General features: G+C 31.5%; 1 long non-coding RNA gene across 1 annotated transcript; it reads left to right on the forward strand.

Annotated features, from left to right (window-relative positions):
- The first annotated feature begins 5,641 nt into the window (after positions 1-5,641).
- Positions 5,642-7,165, forward strand: LOC141459248 (uncharacterized). The gene is made up of 2 exons (XR_012461429.1): positions 5,642-5,783; positions 6,924-7,165. It is a non-coding gene; the product is annotated as an uncharacterized lncRNA (long non-coding RNA).
- The last annotated feature ends 4,221 nt before the right edge of the window (positions 7,166-11,386 follow it).

Raw genomic sequence — 11,386 nt, forward strand, 5'->3', positions numbered from 1 at the left:
AGAAGTGCTCGATGATAGGGTGCATTATCGTTGTGAAAAGTCCAGTTCTTTTTGAGATCTGGTTCTCGTCCCATTCTTCAAAAAATTTTTCTTAAACACTTCTTGGCCATATCATTCTCTGAGATGTCTGAATCTTGGGAGGGGAGTAGTTTAGAGAATTATCGGCGAACGGTTGTACATGGCTGTTGAAAATGCCTTCTTCGGATGTATTTTTTCTTTTAAAGCACATGCTTAACACAAAAACTAAGTGTGGGACTCATTGCTTCATCGTCATAAGCTTGCCGAAACAAATTCAATATATTTTGGACCGATTTTTCACTTTATCTCTTTCTTTCTCAACTATGGCCTAATCGTATCCAGCAAGGTCCCTACAATTATAATTTTTTGGGTCGCAACTGTCCTCATTTGAGTTTTTTTAGGTGGAAGGTGGCAATAGCAATTTCGTCTGAATAAGGAGGCAAGTTAGTGAAGGGAAAGACCGTTAGTGTCGGAAAGACTAGTATTGACTGCGTTAAAATTTATTTATGAACGTGATGGTTTCTATGAATCACGTAACCCAGAAATCCCCTAGTGAAGTTTTCAGAAAGATATTTAAATATCATTATAATGAAGTTAGGCTCTAAAGTAGCAGTTCTCTCATATACCGGACCTCCCAGGTGCGTAGGTAGCATGCGAAATTAATTGAGAAGTGGTGGTATATTTCTTATGAGTCTAGTTTAACAAAACTAAACAGGATTGGGAAGTTCGGCTGGCCTATACTAGGAGAGAACACCTGGTCCTTCTAATTTTTTCTCGTATGCTCTTTATTAGAAGATTGATACCCTCACTAAAACTATTAGGATGCGTTTAAAATGTTTGCTAAAAAGTACACTTCTGTTCTTTTTATTTTATAAAAAGCAATATTTCCTGAGTAATATGAGCTTTGTTAATGTTAATAGCTTATGTAAAAACGGCTTTAAAAAAAAAAACAGCAAATTAGGGAGAAGCAAGTGTGAGTGTGACAACGTAAATTTGAAATGCTCTCCTGTAAACTTCTTATATATTTTTGTTTCTATTTGTCCTCACTGTACAGTCCGATTTAATACTTTTTAATTTTTTTATAATATCTAAATTTCTCTATAGTAAGATAATTGAATTCTTATTTTCAAACATGGGAAAAAGAATGGATGAAAATATAGTTAAACTAGTATGGGGTGATAAAATAGTATAAAGATCCAGTATTACATCTGTTACTTAAGATGTTTTGGACATCTTGGAGATAATCTTCAGTCATTTAGAGACAAGTTGGTTTCGGAACTATTCTCCTGTTTAAAATAAAATGATAGATTCTAGAGAAAATAATTTTCAGTCAGCTTCAAAAATTTTTTTGTTAATGACTTCTACATTGATTAAAACCTTCATAATCCTATCCTTTAGTTTATTTTATTCTAAGGTACAATTTCTAGAAACTTTTTAATTTTTTTTTCAAGATGAAAATCTTCTATTTTTCCATTTTGTTTAAATCAGTCGATAAGTTCTATTATTTTTTGTTATTATTAAGAAGGAGTTTTTTTTTTATTGTTTAAAAAAAAAAAGTTAAATTTATTTAGGTAACGTTTTGTAATTTTTTGTTCCAACTTTAATTTTCTTTGTAAAAGATCGTCTCCAATCTTTAATTAAAACAAAATTTATTAAAATCAGATCATCTTGTGGAGAAAAATGTACCTAAATAATGAAAAAATATAAGGTTACTAAATTATCAGTTAATTATCGTTCTAAAGTGGCACGGCCATGCTCACTAACACTTGCTTTGACATAAACATCTTACCTTCATTTAAAAAATAACATCAGTTTTAATATCTGAATTACACAGGAAATGGTGTATTTTATGAAATAAAAAACTTGAAGAAAAAATTAATTTTCAAGTGCATCGTGTTCTACTTTAATTCAAGAACAAATTTATGCCATTGGAAAAGATTCACATGGCAAGAAAGGCAGTGTTGGTGAAAAAGCTAAAAGCGACTATCTGCTGTTTCCAAAAAACTTCATGAGAGCTGAGTTTTTTTTAAGAACAAAACTTTCTGTTTTGGGGGGGAAAATTAAGTGGAAAGTGGTGTAGGATGCAGGAAAGCTTTCGTCAGCGAAAAGTGAAAAAAATTAGACACTACAAAATGTTCTAATAATACGAATGGATCAATAATCGTATTTCTAGACAAGTATAATGTGCTGTATACAATGTGTAATTAAATTATTTAGAAAACTGGCTGCCAACGACTTGTTTACACAAGTGTATGAATTGTTTTTAATTTAATACATAAAAACTTTCAAAGATGTTAGATTGAATTTAATAAAACAAATATACATATATTAAAGATTAAAAATAAAAATATGGCACCTTACTTTATTATTGCCTAAATATATATTATGAATATAGCAGTATATTCTGTTAAATTGTAGCTAAAAATAAGAAAAAGAATTGTTTAGTAAATTGGAATTAATTTATAAGAATCACTTAGTACATGTTGGGTAATTTATTATAACGTTTTGTTATATTTGTGGATGGAAATGGGTCAGCGTACAGCATTGAGATGTTAATAAGTGTAGCAGGGACCAGAGGTGCTGCCAGCAGTCCGTTCTGCTCACCTAACTTCTTTATTTTCCTAAATTTTAACTATGAAATGGGAATAAAATTGGGATCATTTTCTTCTACCCAGCATTGGTCAAGGTGGAAAAAGTATTGACGGTCTTACAAGTAATTATTGACAACAAATGTTTTGTCATGTTACAAAAACCTCATTTAGCGAGGAACAAAACGGATTACATTTACAACCATAAAACCTGGCGAAAAATATGGTATGAATGAATATTTACAGAACTTTCTGTCAACTACAATTGATTTTCTTCAAACTCGTTTTTTTTTTTTTTTTTTATTAAACGTTAGTTGACACTGTAGGTTCTGAAATAAAAGGTTTTTTAAGGGGAGTGTGGAATCTTAAAAACCTTTTCTATTAAATAAATTTTTCATAAATAGAATTTCAAACAAGTGCGATTGGTGTTTATCTGATTAGATTTTATACGAATCTAAAAACAATCGTTCACAATTCATATTTTTGGTCATCCGATTTTCTCAAAATTCGGAATTTTAGCACCTTAATTGATTCTCACAAATATTACACCGTGGTAATACCTTACAATTCAATGAAGTGGCATCTGATTAATAAACAAGTTGCTCCGAACTGCCCCAACACGAAATATATTTTACAGACAAAAGTTATAGTATTTGACATGTCATTAAGTTTAAAGAAGTTGGCGATGATCTCCTAGAGTCGCCGAAAAAAAAAACAGAGAGCCCTTACTGCTGGATCCTAAGAAAAGGATTCCCTCAAATCTTCTACAAAAAGAAGCAGATGCCGCGTTTAGGTTAATTACTGGTAACGATTACTTGTAATACCAACATGAATAGAATTGAAAAGTTTATATAAGAAATTATTAAAAGTTGACATTCATAGAGTGACATATTACATTCTTTTCACCATCACATCAAAAAAGTGCCACAAAAGAAGCCTTATATCCTTGGTAAAATGTTTGTCAGTTTCTATAAAGAACGATCTTTCAAGATCTATTTTCAGCAAAACTTAATATAAACAGATAAAAAAGAAAGAAAGAAAGCGGCAAACATTTGGTTGATTGAATATGATTCAGTGGAACGCTAATGAGTAATGGTGATTAATTCTGTTTAGTCACTTTATTATTAGTGATGACAGAATTATTAAGAATCTTAAATTTATTGAATTCAATTTATTTGCTACTCATGACTTAGCTGTTAAATCCGCCAGCGCAAATGTTCTTATTCGAACAATATGTTGTTGCCGCATCCGCGATTATATATTTACCCAAAGAACTTATATAGTAAGTGAATGTAGTAAAATTTTTATAAGAGGGGGAGTGAGCTTTTGTGTTCCAATAGTAGTGTACACATGAATTGTCTGTAGACTTTTGTGTGAGGGCAAGGGGAGTTCAACTGATTTATATGGACGCCTAGTTCATTGAAGAAACAGCTAGTTCCTAACAGCGGGTTTAGATATTTAAAGCATATGAGTGCACAATCTGATAACTGGACTTCTAGATTAAATTTAAATTCTCAATTTCTTTTTTTTCATTTCAAAAATACTTTTGAACGCTCATGTTTATGCGGTAAAGTACCAGATCAGATAGTATTTTTAGGGTGAACCTACTTAGGATTATTGTAACAAGTCGTCCGTTTTCTCACTCTTTTGAACAAATAAGCTCAGGTTTTTCTTTATCCCAAATGGCCTTATGGCCTTTAGTGTGTCAGGTCTTCACGATAGCCTATGGTTCACATCTCTCATTCAACTGCAGAGGGTTATAGAAAATCTTGCATTAAAATTTATTTCTTCAAGATTCACTTGGTACTGCTCTAATAGCTCTTTGGTATTGTCAAGAACAATCTTTTAAATAATATGTTTGCTGGACGTTATGATTCGGCGCATTGTGTGTGATTTTTTGATCTGATCTTTTTTCTGACCATATTTCCTTGCTATCTCATGCTCATGATGTTTTGTGAGTCAAACCGAAAACATCAATGAAATTGAAACAAGCCTCTTACACAATGATTCGCATCAAAAGATTCAAGCAATGATGTATTTAAAAAAAAAAAAAAAAACAATTTATTGGTACACTGTGTGTAAATAGGGAAGCACTATTAAAATAAGACAAACAAAAAATAAAAGTTCTGATCTAAGTTCAATTTTTAAAGATTATTTATGTTTACACTTATTCATAACTGTGTAAACAAAGACTTAATTAATATTATTATTGTTGATAAGTTTTCACGATATTTCCGGTAGAGGTTTATATTCAAGTGTTTACGAAATTTTAGTATATAAAAAGGGCCATTGTACAAGATTGCTACCAATGCTGGGATCTTGCAAGAATGATGTTCCTTTTTACTTGGGATTTGTTTAAAAAAAGTAATACGCAGTTTCTACCTGTACTTTTTTTATTATTATGTCGTCTATTTATCAATACACAAACAATCAAGGGAAATTGATTTTTTTAAGGTAAAGAATTTAAGGTTGTGACAGAGTTGCTGAGAATAAGATGCTGCAAATTTCATGCATCATTAGCTGAAACCTGTATTATATACATATATATAAATATAGAGAGAAGATTTTTCAGATGGTGCAACTTAAATGTATAAGCTCATTTTTTACGGGGAAGCTTTGTGGAGGCATGTGGTTTGTGGGCGAACCAGTCTCTACCTACCATTAATGCAGAAGGGCGCTTATTTTTCAGCTATCAATCTAGTTCTCAAACACCCTTAACATGACCTCACTTGGCACTTCCCATTTCTTTCCTTTGCACAGGATTATTGTACCAGCGTATGTATGGCACTGACCGATCTCCTCAACAAGATCTGCCCATTCAGCTATATCTTATGCTAGCCATTCCCTGACTCCAATCGTTTTTAAATTATTCTCTACATCATTAAACCAATGCATTCTTGGATAAGATACAAGTTTCACTGCCATACGTTAACAATCTCGCCATCTTTTAAATATAGTTAGCTTGCCTCTCTAGATAGTATTTCTGAGAAGAAAAAAGTGACAAGTCATCGGTACTGTGTCGTTATTCTGGCATCTTGCTCTAAGTCTATATATAAGTTTATCATACTAACATATTTTAATTCAATTTTAATTATTTTATTCGAATAATAAAATACTTATTTTACAGGGCTTGATGTTCATTGTAATCAAGAAGGTCCCCAAATACGAGATCCGCATGTAATTATTAAACTTTATATTTGTTGTAAAGTTGTGATTGCAAAGTATGTGCTTCCGCCACAGTATACGATGTTAAGCCTGCCTGAAAAAATTTGGCCCACGTTCAATAACTTGAAGCCCTTTTTTTTAGTTGATCTCTTTTTGGCTCCCCACTTTCTGTTTATAGTTTAAAACATCTGTACCCTTACAATTTTGGTATTATTTTGAACGTTACCGTCTGCTTGTCATGAAACGAAAAATATGGCCGTGAGAGGGAATAAAGTTGATTATTAAGTTCTAGTAGTTTCTTTATTTGAATGGAAACCAGCATTTGCATTCTATCACATCCTTCTAAGCTCTACCAAATATTGCAAAGTTCGGCCAAAGCAGTGAAAACGGTCAAGTTTCTATTGGTTGGTTAGGTCTTTCTAACCTAATGCTTTTATGCTTAAAAAAAAAAATTATAAAAAAATCTTCGCTTGGTAGAATGAAAATTACTATTTGGATTCTGGCATAACCTAGTCTGGAGAGAATTCATGTGAGTAACACTTTTTCAGCTTTAAGGTACCAATTTCTAATAGAATTTGTGCTTGTGAGATCTCTAATTCGAAACAACTCAACAGCTTTTGTCTGAATGGATCTGCGCAATTTCTTTCAAAACTTTCAGATCGGAGGTCTGTGATGGTTTTTCAAACTTGGTTTGGGAAGCATGGACGAAATCTTAACTCTCATACTTCCACGTTTAGTTTAAAGGGTTTCTCTCCTGCAATCAATCAAAGTTTCTCAATTCGCAGAAGTTAGTTGGATGGATTAAGACTACAAACCAACTTTTTTAAGGAACTCAGTCACTTAAGGGGGAAGGCTACTCATACGCCTAGTACATATGCTTTTTTCGTCTTCTATGTGACGCATAGTTTTTTCAGTCAAAACTTAACGTTACTTTTTTATGGGTCTCTTTGAAAAAGAATTCCAGCTGCAATGCTTCATATAATTCTGTAATAAATATCATTTCTCTTCCTTTTTTTTTAAAGTATAAATTTAATCAGTCTGATATTTAATCAATTGTCGTCGCACAAAGTACTTACCATCTTAAATGTACAATTTTTCCAAATTTTGTCCATTCTTGTACCAATGTTTCGAAAAGATTTTTTTTTTTTGTAGGACGGTGGGCCCATCTATCTATAAGGCACTCAATTGCCTGGTTAGCCGATAAAGTTTCCAGTTGGAACATCCAAACTTCATAGAAAAATCCCCATCTTCACGGATCATGTTTTTTAAAACAGATTTTGAAAATTTTGCGTAACAGGTTTTGCTTTCATATTTTGTTATTAACGCGGGTTCCTGCACCATCTATAAGCATAAGTCATGAGCTAATGATGCAGGAACATAACATAATAACATAATTTATGACTTGCATTTAGTGTAATTTGATTTATATTTTGTAGTCTCATTCCAAATGTTTACGAAGGAGAAAGCCAAACAAAATTACCATTTACTTACGACACTATTGTAATATCAAAGGTTTCTTTTTATATTATTATTGTACAATGATTAAAACAAAATATTGTATTTATTTATTTTATATTATTATTTTGTAAAAAACAGTGTTTAGTTACAAATATATTAGTTATATAAATCCACAGAGAATTTTTGTATTTGATATCAATTTTATTTTAAGTTTTGACTGTTGCCTTTGAAAGGCCACTGTCGTAAATGTCTCCTAAAGCAGATACAATAAAAAATAAAAAAGTAACCTCTGGAAGATAAGCGAAGAAAATTTAATTCTGCAAAACGTTCTGTTCTGATTCGAACCGGTGTTAAATCCTCCCATTCACTTTTCTCATCAATCTTAGCCTTTCAGACCGCCTAACCAAGAAGGCCAAAAATCTGGTGTGAAAACTCACACGGCTCTCATTTAAATTAGCTGTTACACAACAATCCCTAAAATCAGATTTTCTGGGCAGTTAAATTTTCTAAAATAAGAGTTTTATGTATTAACTAGGTGGGTAAGTAGTATACAAGTTATAGAAAATCTTAGGAGCCGTTCTCCAAAAAATTTTCAAAACTAAAAAATTGACATAGTTACAACTCTTTACTAAGTGAAAGAATTCGGCTGAAGCGAGGTTTTGGTAAAGCAAGCACCAATAGTACCAAAACAAAATACTATATTGAATTTTCAGCGATTACGGATTTACTTGCCACCTAGGTATTTATTGTACGTAACTCTGTGAAAAGTCGCTTTTAACAATACTAACTTTTAATAAAATAAAGGCTGCTGTCGTAAATGTTTAAATGTAAATTTTTTTTCAAATTTTGTCCATTCCCTCAGTATTCAACTACCGGATATACTGCTACCTCGTAATTCTATCTAATTTACATGTTAACTTTTCAAAGTTGGGTAAATATACAATACTTAAGTACATTAGCAATAAAGGATATGAGAACCTCTAACGATAATATTGCTTCCGGTCGTTAGATTAAGCGATTTATTATATAAACGATATCTATCTGCTATTGATGGTGAAATGGAAAAATAAAAATAAATCTGAACAGGGCTTTAACGCAGCCTAAACGAAAGCTCAGCAATTTAGAAACAATACTCGTTCAACTTCGGATCATTGGTGAAGGAGGCTGTGTTAAATACCTTTAGGTGGCTTATACATCAGTCTGGCAAGATGGTACCAGAGTAGAGTAGAAGACCCAGAGGTCTTCGGAGCGTAAGAAGTGATATTGAGTTTATCCTTTACATTTAAAAATTAAAAAATTTAAAGATTTTGTTAAGGAGTTAGTGAACATTTCTGATCGGTTACACTTATTACGGTTATCACGTCACGTAGATTGGCCACCCCCAATTTTTCAAAGATTTTTTGCACATCGTTTGAGCCGTCGATCTGGCAAACTTTATCAATTAGTAATGTTATTAAGGAAAATAAGGAGCCAGCCCAGTTTGAAGTCAAGTTGTATAGCTAATTTTTGGGAATACAAGATGGTTTAATTAGTGAACTCATCTTAACTACAGAATTACTATAACAAAGAACGTAACCATATATTGTGCATAGACACTACACCTAAGACAGCGATAGAAGTTCATTACGGGAATGTTCTTTAAATCGTTGATTTTTTTTAGTTATTAAGTTTATACTGCTCTGGGCAAAAGAAATTATGAACTTTAAGTCACACTGCATATTAACTGAACAACCTTTAAAGAAGTATTTAATGGTAGAACCAGGATTAAAATAAATAAGACATATTTCATATATTTGCATTATTTCCTTGTACACATTAATAAACTTATAATTTCCAACATTAAAACATAATCTCTTCTCATTTAACATATTTCTATTCTCCATTAATATTATCACAAAGAAATACATTCCTAATAGATCACTTGGGTGCAAAATAAAAACAGAAGGCCTTGGTTACAAATCCCCTTGAAAAGAAAGAATCTACATATACAGCAGAATTGTTAAAATGAGTTAGAGACTTTATCTCTTGGTTTGCCTTGGATGCAGAAAATCATGAATATTTCAGTCAAACTTTCTCTTTAGTACATGACAATGTAGGCAAACACTGGAATAGTATGACTAAGAAGTAGTTTGAAGAAAGTGGCTACAAATCATATCGTATTAGAGTTATATAGCGACCCCGGTACTGAGCATTGCGGTATGTACAGAAAGATGCTGTGTTTTGAGCTCGTAACAAACTTGCAAGTGATACTGATCTTTTTAAAATCAGCAAGAAATCAATTCAACTGATATGAAACAAAGCGACAATTAGGGACTTTGCACTCCACTTTGTACTTTTAGTGAGCAGAAGGGGTGCGAAAGGCTCTTGGAGGTCAACAATACTTCCAATAACCAAGGTAATCAGTTTTTAGTACACATCCCGAATGTATTTTCGATTTCATACCTCTTATAAATTCATATACTTATTTATCCTTTATAATATATATTATTTTATATTCTCAAATAGCCTGCCATTCACAGCCCTAGTTTTGCGACTTAACTATTTCTCATAAGTTCCCCATACACTTAAAAATATGTGTGTACGCTTAATGTTGTTAATAAATTTGAAAAAATTGTTTAAAAAAATACAACTTAAAATAAATATTCAAAAATAATAACAGTAAATTATTATTATTTACTGTTCACTAAACTTTATGTTGAATACATTATAACATTTAAAATCTATGTTTAGACCGTTTTTAGTAGAGATTAGGAGGTAGACATTAACAAATTTTTGTAAAACTTTAATTCTCTCAAAGGTAACTTTTTTCTTGGCTAACAATGGCTATTGTATACAACAATACTAGGTAAAAAGTTTTCAGGGGTCAGTTGACGTCTGTTCTAGAAGAATCCAGCTCTAGTTAGAGCAAGCTGGGACCAAGTCAGCCTTAGTAAAACCATTTGGGGTTATGTTAACTCTGGATGTATCTAGCTAGGACTGTCAACTCTAGTTGAATCAGCTACTTCAGTGTTGAGGTCATTCGAACGACCATCCTAGAATACTTGGCTCACCAAGAAATCATAAAAATAAAAAAATTAAGGCTGAGAAAACCTTAAAAACACTTAAGGCCTGAGCGAAACTCACTATTTTCTGAACCATAATACATAAATTTTGAAACCACAACCTCGAAGACTAAGCTTATTGTCTTACTTAAAACTCAAACAATTGTTTTAGGAACCTGAAAGACATAAAAGTACTACGTTCTAATATTAACGAACAAACAAAAATACAAATGTAAATTGTAACTCATTTAACAAACTGAGCCTATTTATAACTTAAGTTTTTAGTATGTTAAGTACATCTGAGTTTTTCGAATGTGACATAAAATAGAAACTCATCAAAAATACTGGATAAACTGCGCAATTATTACCTGCTAAATGTTATAACCTAGAATTAATTATAAATGGTTTTTGTTAAATGTTGAACATAAAATGAAGTTTCCACAATTATGAAATTATATACCTCGTAATAATTACTTTTAGATACATTTTGAGATTTCTTATTTTTACTCAAAGATTATCGAATCATGTGATCAGGGTGTAGATAGGCAAAAAATTGTACATCAAGAATTAAGATTTTTTTTTGTTAGTTCCTATATATCTGCAAAAAATTGACATTATGAGTTCTGATTACATGCTTTTAAGCATTGCTTAAAAACGTGTAGCTAGCTAGTCAGTTCACAGAAATCTTTTTTTAAAAGATACTTCCAAACTTGTACACAAGATCTCCCAGGAATACCAAATCTATTAAAATTGAACCATAAGCACCACAAAACAAGAAGTTTAAGCTCTTATGACTTCTAGTTCATTTGTCAAACAACGAAAAACTCCAATTACCTGCTTTTCATAATTCTAAACTTCTCAAAATGAGGTTAGACCACTTACGAAAATTCAGATATTATTTATTATTCAATTCTTATGTTCACTTTTCTTCTTCCTTCCTTTTTCTTCGATGAATGAAATGTTGATTAACTGATTTTACTACTTAATAATTCATCTTAATCATAATCTTCAATGAAAAATACAAATAAAAACAAATTCATTTTGTTTACTCAATTGGAAACCGTTTTATGGAATTTGATCCCTTAAATATATCAATATTTCTCTTTTATTATCATT

Source organism: Rhodnius prolixus, unplaced genomic scaffold (assembly GCF_049639745.1).
Source record: "Rhodnius prolixus isolate KJV_2025 unplaced genomic scaffold, Rpr scaffold_11, whole genome shotgun sequence".
In the NCBI taxonomy this organism is placed as follows: domain Eukaryota; kingdom Metazoa; phylum Arthropoda; class Insecta; order Hemiptera; family Reduviidae; genus Rhodnius; species Rhodnius prolixus.